Source organism: Xyrauchen texanus, chromosome 50 (genome assembly GCF_025860055.1).
Source record: "Xyrauchen texanus isolate HMW12.3.18 chromosome 50, RBS_HiC_50CHRs, whole genome shotgun sequence".
NCBI lineage: Eukaryota > Metazoa > Chordata > Actinopteri > Cypriniformes > Catostomidae > Xyrauchen > Xyrauchen texanus.
Genome location: NC_068325.1, coordinates 19949652 through 19962471, shown reverse-complemented (window position 1 = coordinate 19962471; position 12820 = coordinate 19949652). Strand labels below are relative to the sequence as shown.

Here is a 12820-nt window from a genome sequence, read left to right as displayed (position 1 = left end):
GCATAACATGTCCACCCTGTTATGCCTATTTATAGTGGAAACTGTTTTTAATTTTGAAAATATGGTTAATAAACAGGTTAAAAATCTTCCTCAGTGATCACTGCGCACTAGCTTGTTTTTCATCACATGAGTAGCAATGGCTAACTTTAGCATAAAATGTCCCTCCTGTTACTGTTTTGCACAGTAACAGGGTGGACATATTGTAACAGAGTAGGTGTAAATGCTAAATAAATAAGTGTTTAAAGCTTGAATTGGTATTATAATTAATAATAAATTAATTATAATTAATTAAATTAATTATAATACCAATTCAAGCTTTAAACACTTATTTATTTAGCATTTACACCTACTCTGTTACAATATGTCCACCCTGTTACTGTGCAAAACAGTAACAGGAGGGACATTTTATGCTAAAGTTAGCCATTGCTACTCATAAGATGACCACAATCTTTAAACAAGAGGTCCGTCCAGCTAGAGAAGACAGTGTGGGATTTCATAGAAAAACACCTGGGATGCTGGTTTGTTCAGTAGTTTACTGTTGCTATTACTGTTATCTGTAAACATATGAACTTCAAAAAAGTGTGAATTTTAAGTTATCTAAAAAATGTTTAAGTTTGAATGTTGATGTGGACATGTGTCTTTCTTCATCAGGGGGTGCCAGGGTAAATGAGTTGATGACATTTATTGTTGTTCAGTGGTGTGATGTCCACCCTGTTACCCCTCTGTCCACCCTGTTACCTCTGTGTTTGTTTAAGTTAATAAAATAAGTTCAACAAATGTTATGCATATTTTTGTGGTTAATTTTAGGGAATGAAATGGCAAAATGAAATAATTTAAAATTGGGGCAAAATTCCATTGAAATGTCTTTTTATTCCAAAAGAAATGTGTTAAAATTACCACTGTGCCTTAAAATACAACAACTTTTTTCAAGATAATGCTTGTTAATGAATACTAAGTTAAAATACATTTGCAGGGTAAAGTGAGGGACATGTTAGCTCTTAGAAAATGTAAATATTACAATAATTGTGAATTCAGAACATTTATTAATTGAGATGAGAATGTCCGGTAACAGGGTGGACGTTTGGCCTTTGCATGTGTGAAGAATTTGGTTAAAATTATTAAAGAGTCATATCCTGAGCTGGACCAATATATTTTTCTTGTAGTGTAACAAGCCATTCTTCAGATAAAATTATTAAATCATGGAAATTTTTACTTTTTTTGATAGAAATTTACCAAGCTGAAATGGCACTGAATAGTAGGAATGACCCATGTGTCTTTATTAATTCTGTTAAAAATAAGAGTGCCTACTGGCATTTTAATAGCGCTTTACTTGAAGATGCTCATTTTTGTAAATGTTTTTCTTTTTTTTGGTTGGGGTGGAAATCTAACAAATCTTCATTTACATCAATACAACTGTGGTGGGATATTGGGAAGGTGCAGATACAAAAACTCTGCAATCAGTACACTTTTAATGTTACTAGAGACATGGTTCAATCCATGAGAAGTCTAGAGATGGATATTGTGGAACTTCAGGCTTTAAATGGAGCTACTACAAATCAAAACCAATTGCAGGTTCTTACAGGGAAAAAAAAAGCATTAGCTGATCTATTAGGTAAAAGGTCTCAGGGGGCATTGGTTAGTTCCAGATTTCAGGGTCTTTCTGAAATGGATGCCCGTCCAAGTTCTTCTTCAGTTTGGAAAGGAAAAATGGCCAAAGTAAAAGTATACAGTGTTTACGGTCAGAAGATTCAGAAGAAAATTCTTACTGAGGTTTCTGATGTTCGTAAAAGGGCTGTCTGTTTCTATAAGGAGCTGTATGCCCGCAGTTTTGTGGATGACCAGTTAATGGCTGAATTTGTGTCAGATCTTCCAAAAGTGAATGAAAATTCATATGCAAAACTGGTATGTCCCTTAACAATAGAGGAACTTTTCAATGCTTTGCAGAGTATGACAAATGGTAAAGCACCAGGATTAGATGGGCTGCCTGTTGATTTTTATAAGGCATATTGGCACTTGGTGGGAGAAGATTTACTCGCAGTTTTAAGTGATAGTTTGGATGAAGGACAACTACCACTAAGCTGCAGAAGAGCTGTCTTAACTTTGCTCCCCAAGAAAGGTGATCTTAAAGAGATAAACTGGAGACCAGTTTCTTTATTATGCACCGATTATAAAATTTTATCAAAAGCTTTGGCAAACAGACTGAAGGAGGTGATTGGACAGGTAATACATTTAGATCAATCTTATTGTGTACCTAATAGATCAATAGTGGATAATATTTCCTTAATTCGGGATGTTTTGGAAGTCTCAAGACTGTTTGAGAAAAATGTATTTCCTTAGATCAAGAGAAGGCGTTTGATCGGGTGGATCATCAGTTTTTATGGCATACTTTTGAAACTTTTGGTTTTCCACCTGCATTCATTGCTTTGATTAAAGTGCTCTATGAGGATATTGAAAGTGTACTGAAAGTTAATGGTGGTTTGAGTAGCCCTTTTAAAATACAAAGGAGGATTAGACAAGGATGTGCCTTGTCAGGTATGCTTTACTCAATAGCAATAGAACCCATGTTAAATAAAATTAGGGCTAATTTAGATGGTTTTAGATATGAAAGTACCTTTCCACCTATAAAATTATCAGCATATGCAGACGATGTTTTAGTTTTAACCAGTGGACAGGATGATATTGACAAACTGGTTGATATTGTTAACAATTATGCAAAAATCTCATCTGCAAAAGTAAACTGGGAAAAAGTTTCAGCATATAGGGTTGGAAAATGGAATGTTATTGAAAACTGGTTTTACCGGGTCAAGTGGTTTGGTCACAAAGAGGTCTTAAATATCTTGGAATTTTTTTGGGTGATGAAATAATAATGCAAAGAAACTGGGAAAATATTATTGAAAATGTAGAAGGAAGATTAGGAAGGTGGAAATGGCTTTTACCCAAAATGTCTTTTAGGGGGAGAGCTTTGATTATTAATAATTTAGTAGCCTCCTCATTATGGCATAGATTAGCAGTTCTAGAGCCTCCTGAATGGGTTCTGGGAAAAATAAAGGTCAAGATGATCAATTTCTTTTGGGATAGATTACATTGGTTACCCCAGAATGTTCTTTATCTTCCAAAGGAAGAAGGTGGACAAGGGGTTGTTGACCTTACAAGCAGGAAAGTAGCTTTTAGGCTACAGTTTGTTCAAAAGTTTTTCTATAGTCCAAGTATATCATGGTTTGGACCAGCTTGTTTCCTTTTAAGTAAGGTTGGAGGGTGGGGTTTTAGAAGAAATATCTTTTGGACAGATTGTAGGAGTTTTAATTTGAAGTTTATTTCTTCATTTTACGAGAGTGTAAGAAAATCATGGTGTGTGGTACAGGTTAATAGATCAATGCCATATGAGTCTCTGTATTGGTTTTTGGAAGAACCTTTGATTAATGGTGCTCGACTGGATTTATGTGGAGATACAACATTATGGTTGATGCAAACTTTAACAAGAGCCAAAGTTGTTAAAATGAAAGACTTAATAGAAGTGGCTGGTATCACTTTGGACAATGCTGAGGCACTTGCACAGAGACTTGAAATTAAATCCACAAGGATAGTCCATCTTTTGCTAAAGAAGTGCAGAGAAAATTTGAGTGAAGAAGACTGGAACTTTTTGTCAAGTTAAGCGTTTCCTGATAAAACTAATCATTTTCCCTGTATGGTGATCTCTGAAAGTGTGATAGAAAATGAAAATGTTTTAATAACCTCAGAGATTTTTAGAGATATAATTTTTGATACAATGGGTGGAAAGAGTTTGTATAAAGTTGATAAATAAAGAGAAATTAAAACGTATGGATACACCATGGAGAAAACATTTAAGTGTTGATATTGAAGTCAAACCTTTTTGGGGCTCCTGTTACGAACCACCATTGACTAAAAATGTGGGTGATCTTCAATGGCGAATTTTACATGGGATTGTTGCTGTTAATGCTTTTATCTCAGTGTTGAATCCAAATGTGCAAGATAAGTGTCCTTTCTGTGGTGAAAGAGAAACCATATTTCATTGTTTTATGCACTGTGAGAGATTAAGACCTTTGTTTGTTTTATTGGAGATTTTATTGCTAATGTTAATGAAATGTTTACAATGATTGTGTTTATTTTTGGTTTTAAATTTTGGAAAGGAAAAAAGAGGAAAGGATGGTTGTTAAATTTTATCTTGGGTCAAGCCAAAATGGCAGTTTATATTAGTAGAAAGTATAAAATTGCTCATGACAGTAGTAAAAATGTTGAATGTTTGTTTAAGGGGCTTATAAAAGCAAGAATAAAACATGATTTTATTTTCTACACTCACATTCTACACACAGAAAAGTTTGAAGAGGTTTGGAGTGTAGAAAAATTGTTGTGCTGGGTTGAAATTGACACATTGCACTTTGTTGAAGAATTTGAGTAATTCTATGTGATTTTTGGTAATTGTGATTTATTTATTTATTTTTTTATTTGATGGTGTTTGTATTGATTATGTGTGGTGATTAAAGTCGTTTTAAAAATAAATAAAAAAAATCTCTCTCTCTCTCTAACACACGCACTCATACACAAACACACTCTCTCTCTCTCTCTCTCTCTCTCTCTCTCTCTCTCTCTCTCTCTCTCTCTCTCTCTCTCTCTCTCTCTCTCTCTACACACACACACACAAACACTCTCTCGAACACACAAGAACTTACACCTCTTCAATAACAACTTTTCAGTTTTCAATAGCTGTCCTGTTATGTTGTGCCAACAATGGTTTTATGGGTGCTTCTTTAATTATGGGGACTTTATTTTTTGGCACCAGTGGTGGACTTTCATAAAACTAACAGATTTGAACTTTTTTTATGAAAGTCTTGGAAACTGATTACATGCCATCATTAATTTTTGCTATCTTTTAAATGCCTATATTTTATTATTATTGCTTTAATTCCAATAATTCCAATGTTAAAATTTTTGAACTATGATAATCCAAACAAAAATTATTCCATGGCATTTCCACCACAGCCAAAAACTGAGCATCTGATAAAGCTTTTATTTATTTGTTTTACCCAAAAGTTAATGTACTGTACCTGGTTATCAAGGACACAACAATGTCAGTGAAGAGCAAGCTTGAGATAAAATATGTTATGCTTGAAGAATTCAAAGAAAAATCAAGGTAAATGTCATTTATGAACAATATTTTGTGCAATAAAGCTGTAATTTTGTCAAATTGTGTAAAATGTGTTAAGGTATTTTTTAATTGTTAGTATTTACACTGTAAAAAATGTCCTTAGTTTTAACGGTGAAAGACTAAAGTAGCAACGGTAAAAACCTGCACATGATAAAACATGAAATAACCGTTTAATTAACAGTTAAATACCGTTAATGTAAATACAAGAAAAATGTATAAATTTTGCATTATTGCTTTGTAAAAACTGCATTACTTTACCGTAAAAACCCTTAAAACAACAGTAAAGTACTCTAAAACACTAAACGGTAAATCACTGTGTTTACTACAGATGCATGCTGTTAGAACTGTTGTGTTTTTAACAATAAATCACAATGATATGGTCAACAAGAATATGTGTCTATGAAAAGAAACAATTTTACGCCTGCCCAGGTCTCTCCCATTAATTAGATTACATGATTTCAATTACTTTGATTTTTTATTATCAAATAAAACTAATAAAATAAAAACTAATGCGGTGGCATGGAATTATTATTAAATTGATATAACATGCAATGTGTGACATGTTTTAAAGTCCAGTCTTTATTTTATTGGTCATATGCATCGTATTGCATCATATTAATAAATTGTTGAAAAGTAATTGTGTGTGTTGAAGCTCAGTCTTTATTTTTTATTGGCTTTTCAGTTGTCCAATGTGTGCCACGACGCTGCATAATATAAAGAACCCATATTTTCAACAAGCATTTTATGTTTTAAAGTTATTGCCTTTAGACAAGACGTGTTTTCGCGCCTTTTGAACTTGAACTGGCGGTTTTTCTGGAACGCAAGAATCAACGCACATACCACGGCGAGCTTCCGAAATGACTTTTTTTTTCCCACTCGAAATCTGTCTGGTAAGCACAAATAAACAAATTCTGTAAAGTTGACGTTCAATAATTGTTTTAGTTATTTGAATACAGCTTTTGTGTTGTATTTTATTTTCATATCTTTAATGTCATTGTAAATCTTAAATGACGTGGACCTGTTGGCTGTCGGTACGTTTTATCCTTTTAATATATAAACTTACACATTGGAAATAAACGAATTCGCTCTGATTTATTTTATTTGAAACGTTTGTAACGCATGTTAGCAGTATGTCATGGCGAGGCGAATTTCATGTTTAAACGATATCTCGCATTGGTTATTGGTTGAGTTCAGGATAAGTTTTGAATATGTAGCCTATTAAAATGTACACTTGCTGTTTTTGTTGTTTAACAGTGCAAAGTCTGAGGGAATATGTTCTCCACTGCAGACTGCATCGCAACGAACATCGCGCCATTTTCAAATGTGACGCAGTTGCAAACAGTCGTTTTCCAAATTAGCATTTAAGAGCCATTTCTACCTGCGCCATTGCTCTAACACTGCTGTGGCTGCACATGCAGGTGATACGGCCTTGACATGCAGTATTTCACTATGTAGTCATCAGTGCCAGGATGTGCCCAGTCTTGTTGCTCACTTAAAAAACCACAAGTGAGCAAAAGTGCTTTTCAAATAATGTCCTCTTTTACATCTATGTCTAGGAAGCACAGGAACTGTTCAGTAAACAGCATTAGTGATCAGAAATACCGTCTGTTTCAACTGAGCAATGTCCTGCTGACCTGGACGCAAATACAGGCGAGTCAGAAGAAAGTGAAATGGGCCCGTTTCCAAATTTGGACGATTTGTATTTGAGAAATGTTAGCCTATTTATCTGAAATTACAAGGACAGTTTCTTCAGGAAGATATTTTGAAGAATGTAACCAAACAGTTGTGGGGCACTATTTACTTTCAGGAAAAAAATACTATGGGAGTCAACGGTGCCCCACAACTGTCACTCTTGCACTCTCCAAAACATTTGTTACCCACCTTCCCATACCTCTAGACCAAGGAAGATGTGCAGTAACAAATGGCACAATAATTTAATGACAGGAAACAAATAAATAATAAACATGAAAATAACAAAATATCAATAATGTATACAACAACTACAATGACATTAATGGTTATGACAGCTAAGATTTTAAAATATGATAAACAAATGAATCTCCAGTGTGATTCAGTCAATGTGAGCTACGAACATGTTTCAGGACAAATCTAAATTTCCCCACTTAAAAAACTGCGTTTTATGCGGCCTGAGCCCCCGCAACAAAGAGGCTTTTTATTTGACCCCAAATACCCCTTTTCACTTATTGAACAGTATAAAAAATATATATATATATATTTTGCCTAAAAATTCACAAGTAAATTTCAGGGATTTTCATTTGCTACATAAACTTGCGACATTTTTTTAAATATAAAAAATGATACATTTGCCTCAAAATCAGTGTTTAGGCACCACACGCAAAGATCTCAAGCATCATGATAATTGTACATTGCAAAGAGACAAACGGGGGTTCTGGAAAGTGCGGTGGTAGTTTTTGCTGCTATTGAGTTTGTTTGTTTTTGGGAGAAAATAAAATCAGAGGAGCCTTTTAACCCGCGGGGCCTTTTGCCCAGTTGCGCCATACTGGTTCCAAATAATTGTTATGCCACCGCCGACTCCCATTTCATTTTAAACATTGCAATTCAAAATTATAGACACCCAGGAAACTTTTGCTCTTTTAAAAGATCAGATTAAAAAAAAAAAGAAAAAATTAAAGACTTATAGCGTTTTATTACATGCAAAATAGGCTTACAGATCTAAAAACGGAGCAGAAAATGTCTCGATCACAATTGCGGCAAATGTGGCCTAATATATTTGGGTGAAGCCACATTGTCTATTTGAGGCAAAGAGTGTGGGTCCATTAAAAATAGTCTTTACTGGGAAATTAGCATTTTCACTCAAGTGCAAACTGTAATGATATTGGCCTCAAAGATTCAACATTGCGCAATTTTCGATGGTCACGGAGACGCTAAATGACGCAAACCGAATGGCGGAAAAACAGCAAAAAATCAAATGGAAAACGGAATTGCCCTTTAAAGGCCTGATTAAACCCTGTAAATCCAGTTATTTATTTCTTTTTAAATTGCATTTTCAAATGCCACTTTATTTATGAATTAATTAAGCCAATGTATTTTTAAATGATGTAATTATTGAGTGTTGTATGTTGTTTTTGTAAATCTCTTTTTAATTAGAACTACTTATTAATGGATTCATATTTCATTTATACATTCTTTTTATAATTACTCTTTTTAGTGCCCATTAAAATATCAAATGACGAGTTACTTTGTAATGTAGTATATTTATATTTTTATAAATTAATTTAGTAAACAAATGTATTAATGGCTATTTTTATTGTACAATTATTTATTAATTAATTAATGAAACGCTTTATTACTATTTCCGAGACACTTGAGGTCATCCATAGTAAAGGCCTCGATTGAGATCAGGCAAGAAAATCCGTGAACATCAACATCACTTAATCTCTCAATAGTTATAACATTAAATGTAGGCTATACTCACCGAAGAATACAAAGAGGGAGAAAATGAGCATCATTCTCAGCAAACAATAGGTCTGATGACAGGTTAATAATCGCTACTCTGCCACTGCTCCTTAAGTTCCAGTAAATTCCACATCAGTGTTTGTGTGTGATGTGAACGGAAGGAAAACACACTGCAGCCCAACTCTCGCGCCACCTCTACCCGCAAATTTATGGAGTTAAAGGTAGGGCTTGATGTATTGGTATATACCGCCACCTAGTGTGCAACTTACTGTGCAAACAGTCCTAGTGAAACAGAATCTGACACCCTATCCCTGCCATCTCCAGTACTCACTAAACAAACCACACCTTCTTAATTTAATTCACCAAAGAAGGGCATACAAGCCACCATGGTTACTCAAAACCTGTTAATTGTTGTGTTTTTAATAGACTGGCTAAAGCCCAGAAGAGTGAAATGTGATTAGATGATATTACTTTAAAAGTGTGGAAACCTGCTGCCATTATGAATGCTTTCTTAAAAATAAGTAACTCATTTAAACTATCTTGTATGTATAGGCTATAACTTACACAACTAAGTAACTCCTATTACTAAAATGTTCTGGCTAAAGCACTGAACTGGTAAGCAGAAGGTTGCCGGTTAAATTCCCTCATTCACCACCATTATGTCCCTGAACAAGACTCTTAACTCCAGGTTGCTCTGGGGGATTGTCCCTGTAATAAGAGCACTGTAATTCACTTTGGATAAAAGCGTCCACCAAATACATAAATGTAAGATGTAACACTTTCATTTCATAACAAACTTCAATTAAATTGTGTAACCAAATTAATTGAATAAAACACCATTTTATTTAGTTAAAGATTACTCAATTTAAAGGAGAATTCTTATGAAATCGAAATGTGTAAATCTTAAAAATACTTGTTGAGTGTATAGTCATTATCATCATAGTTGCCCTTGTTACACACCTGTTTCTGTTGAATCTGCTCACAAGAAGAAGAGGCTGGTCTTTTTTTCTTGCTTGATCACAGAAATCGAGAGCATTGTCCATCGTAGCCTACTTGTACTCTCAGCAATTCTGAGTGTTTGTAAGCCGGAAATAAAAAACAAATATGTTCAACTGTGGCTTATAGGCTAACCAACCTGTTTTACAAGATGGTTTACTTTGCTTTATTAAACACGCCAAAGCTTTCTTTTCTCTGAACCAGTTCTAATGATCACAAGCTGAACTAATAAATGAACCAAAAAGTATGGGCTGATGTGATATTCAGATCATGGTGTTCATATGAGAGAAGGAGCAGCATGTAAACCAACACAAATACTAGAAAATCATCCAAACCACCAACATCACTTGATTAATACAGGAAGATTGCTCGTGCTGCCAATGACAATGCAGAAGAAGACGACGATGAAGTGTAGAACCCAAGCGCAGTTTTATTAACAAAAGTGAGGTCCAAAAACCATAACTGGGGGGGTGGCGACTTGACGTGGCTACATGGCATGACAGGGTCACTGACTTGGCTGTAGTAGGTGTGGGCGTTGGCTCGTTTAGCAGAGGCGGGCCTGGACAGTGGGGCAGAGGCGGGCCTGTGAAATGGCATGGAGCAGTCTGGGGCTTGGCTGTGAAATGGCATGGAGCAGTCTGGGGCTTGGCTGTGACATGGCATGGAGCAGTCTGGGGCTTGGCTGTGACATGGCATGGAGCAGACTCTGGCTTGGCCGTGACATGGCACGGAGCAGGCCATGGCTTGGCGAAGACTTATACGTGGCTGTCACATGACCTGGAGCAAGCTCAGGATCTGGGGTACAACGGGGCTCGGTGGCCATATCGCGGGACCCTGGCTCGGCGGCCATGATGTGGCACTCTGGCTCGTTATCCGCCTCCCCCACAGTGAAAGTTGTACCACTTATCTGCTGGGCAAGGTCGATATATTGAGCCAGATTGAAGGTACTCCAACTGCCAGGCAACCAGGAGTGCACCGGCTCATTCAAGCCTGCACGAAAGAAGTGTTTGAGGGCAATCATGTTGAAGCCTACCTCATCTGCCAGGATACAGAAGTCCTCTACGTGATCTTCTATAGATCGCTTTCCTTGATGTAGATGTGTAATGATATCTGCTGGGTTACATTTTTTTGTTCAGGTATTCTGTAACGTGTGCTGACAATGACAATGCAGATGAAGATGAAGAGGAAGTGTAGAACCTAAGTACAGTTTTATTAACAAAATTGAGATCCAAAAACCATAACTTCAAATGTTAAAAAAACAAAGATTAACATGAATGAATAGCCTAAACTTGACTTGACTATGAAAGAAAAACATGGAATGCTGTACACCAATAAAGTTACATTCTCAAACAATACCTGACACCAAGGAAACATGAGACTTAAATACATGGACAAGGGAAACATCAACCAATGAACAGAAAGAACTATAAACAAGATAACAAGACAATGACTATGAACCAATGACATAACAGAACTAATAACAAGACTATAAACCAATAGGAACAAGACAGAAGGAAATGGGAAACATATGACAAGATCACATGACAATCAAAAAGGAAATATCATGACACGGAAGTACATTTCAAAATAAAAGACATTAACACAAAACATGACATGGAAACATGAACACCTCTGGACGTGACAATATCCTTCCAAAAACAATCATGCTGTTAGGTCCAAAATGTTCAAAATAGATCTACCCATGATTGTCCTCTCCAGTCACAGGGACAAATACTTGTTTGGCATGTTGCTGGACACCCTGCACATCACACACCAATGCTAAGTGGGTGTGGATGATAACCTTGATGCTGCATAGTACCTGTACTTCACAGTTTAGCATTATATAGGGCATACAAAAGTGTGACATATTTCATACACCGTTTAAATGAATTGCTGGTCTCTAATTCTTCAGAAGCACATGCAGCTCTTTCACACTCACCTCTAACTCACCAGTCAAACGGAAGTTGTGGGTGGAAACCTGTTGAGTGACAAAGGTTATTGATCTGTTTGGAGTAGTCTGTGGCCATTATGTGTTTGTAATATTTAATTTTGTATCAAAGTTACTTTTCTTGTGGCATTATGATCCTAAAACATGACTGAAGCCTGGCTAGTTGTTAAATGTCTTAGTTGGTCATTTGAAGATTGCTGGTTCAAACACCACAACTGGAAATTAATGAACTGAAAAATTACTCAGATCCCTGTTTGCCAGTGTGTACTTGAGTTGGACATGTTCATATTGGGGAAAAGGTTGTGTCATAAATTAGGCTCTTATAAGGCACTTTGGATAAGGTGTCATGCTAAAGAACTAACTTAACCATAAAGAAAATAATAATAATAATAAATATGGCCGCAAGCGGCAATCATCAGCGTACATGTGGAGAAATAACTAAAATAATCAAAATTGACAGAAATGATCCAGTGGATGCAATACTTTTGGTTGAAGGCGGCCATGTTTTTCAAAAAATTGTGACTGTCCTCACAGACCTTGATGGCATCTTGGACAAATAAACTGCATGCAAAATTTCAAGTTGATTTGAACAACGGTTCCACAGAGCCATTTTTGTTTTTAACCATTATAGCACCACCAAGAGGCAGAGGTGCGTAATATTTGTGTGTGCCCTCAGAATGGCCTCATACATAAGTGTACCAAATTTGGTGATAATATCTCAATCTGTTCAAAAGTTATAACCGTTTTAGTAAAATGAACACACCCACTATAACGTTTTGGCATACCGTTTGAGAATAAATCATCTATTGGGACTCTTCTGAATCATTTGGCACTGGCTTGGTTCCGATCGGGCAAATGGCCTTGGAGGAGTTTGTTTTGAATTTATTTCAAACAATCCAAAATAGCAGGAAAACGAAGGGGCGGAGCAAGTTTCTAGCCCTTAGGGTTCAAGATTATGAACCCAAAATGTTATTTTTGTTTGTTTTGTTCGCAATAGCGCCACCTAGTGTCTAAAGGATGTGTGTCTGAGTAGTGGGAGGGATTTGGAACCATCCTGCCAAGTTTGGAATCTCTACGACTTACGGTCTGTGACGCCCAGACACTTTTAGGGCCAAAAAGTGTCTGGAAGTCATCAGAAAACCGGAACAAATATAATAGGATTCCTGCACCTTTGGTGCTTGGACCCCTAATAATAAAATAGAAAGTGTGAAATCCTTATCAGTGGATCATCGTTGTGATATAATGTAAGTGTCACTGACAACAGAACTAAAAGA

At 35.9% G+C, this 12820-nt stretch overlaps 1 protein-coding gene across 1 annotated transcript in view; it reads right to left on the bottom strand.

Moving 5' to 3' along the window:
• LOC127641012 (T-lymphocyte surface antigen Ly-9-like) overlaps positions 1 to 12820 on the bottom strand; it is a 122446-nt gene that overhangs the window by 15723 nt on the left and 93903 nt on the right. The window lies entirely within an intron of this gene.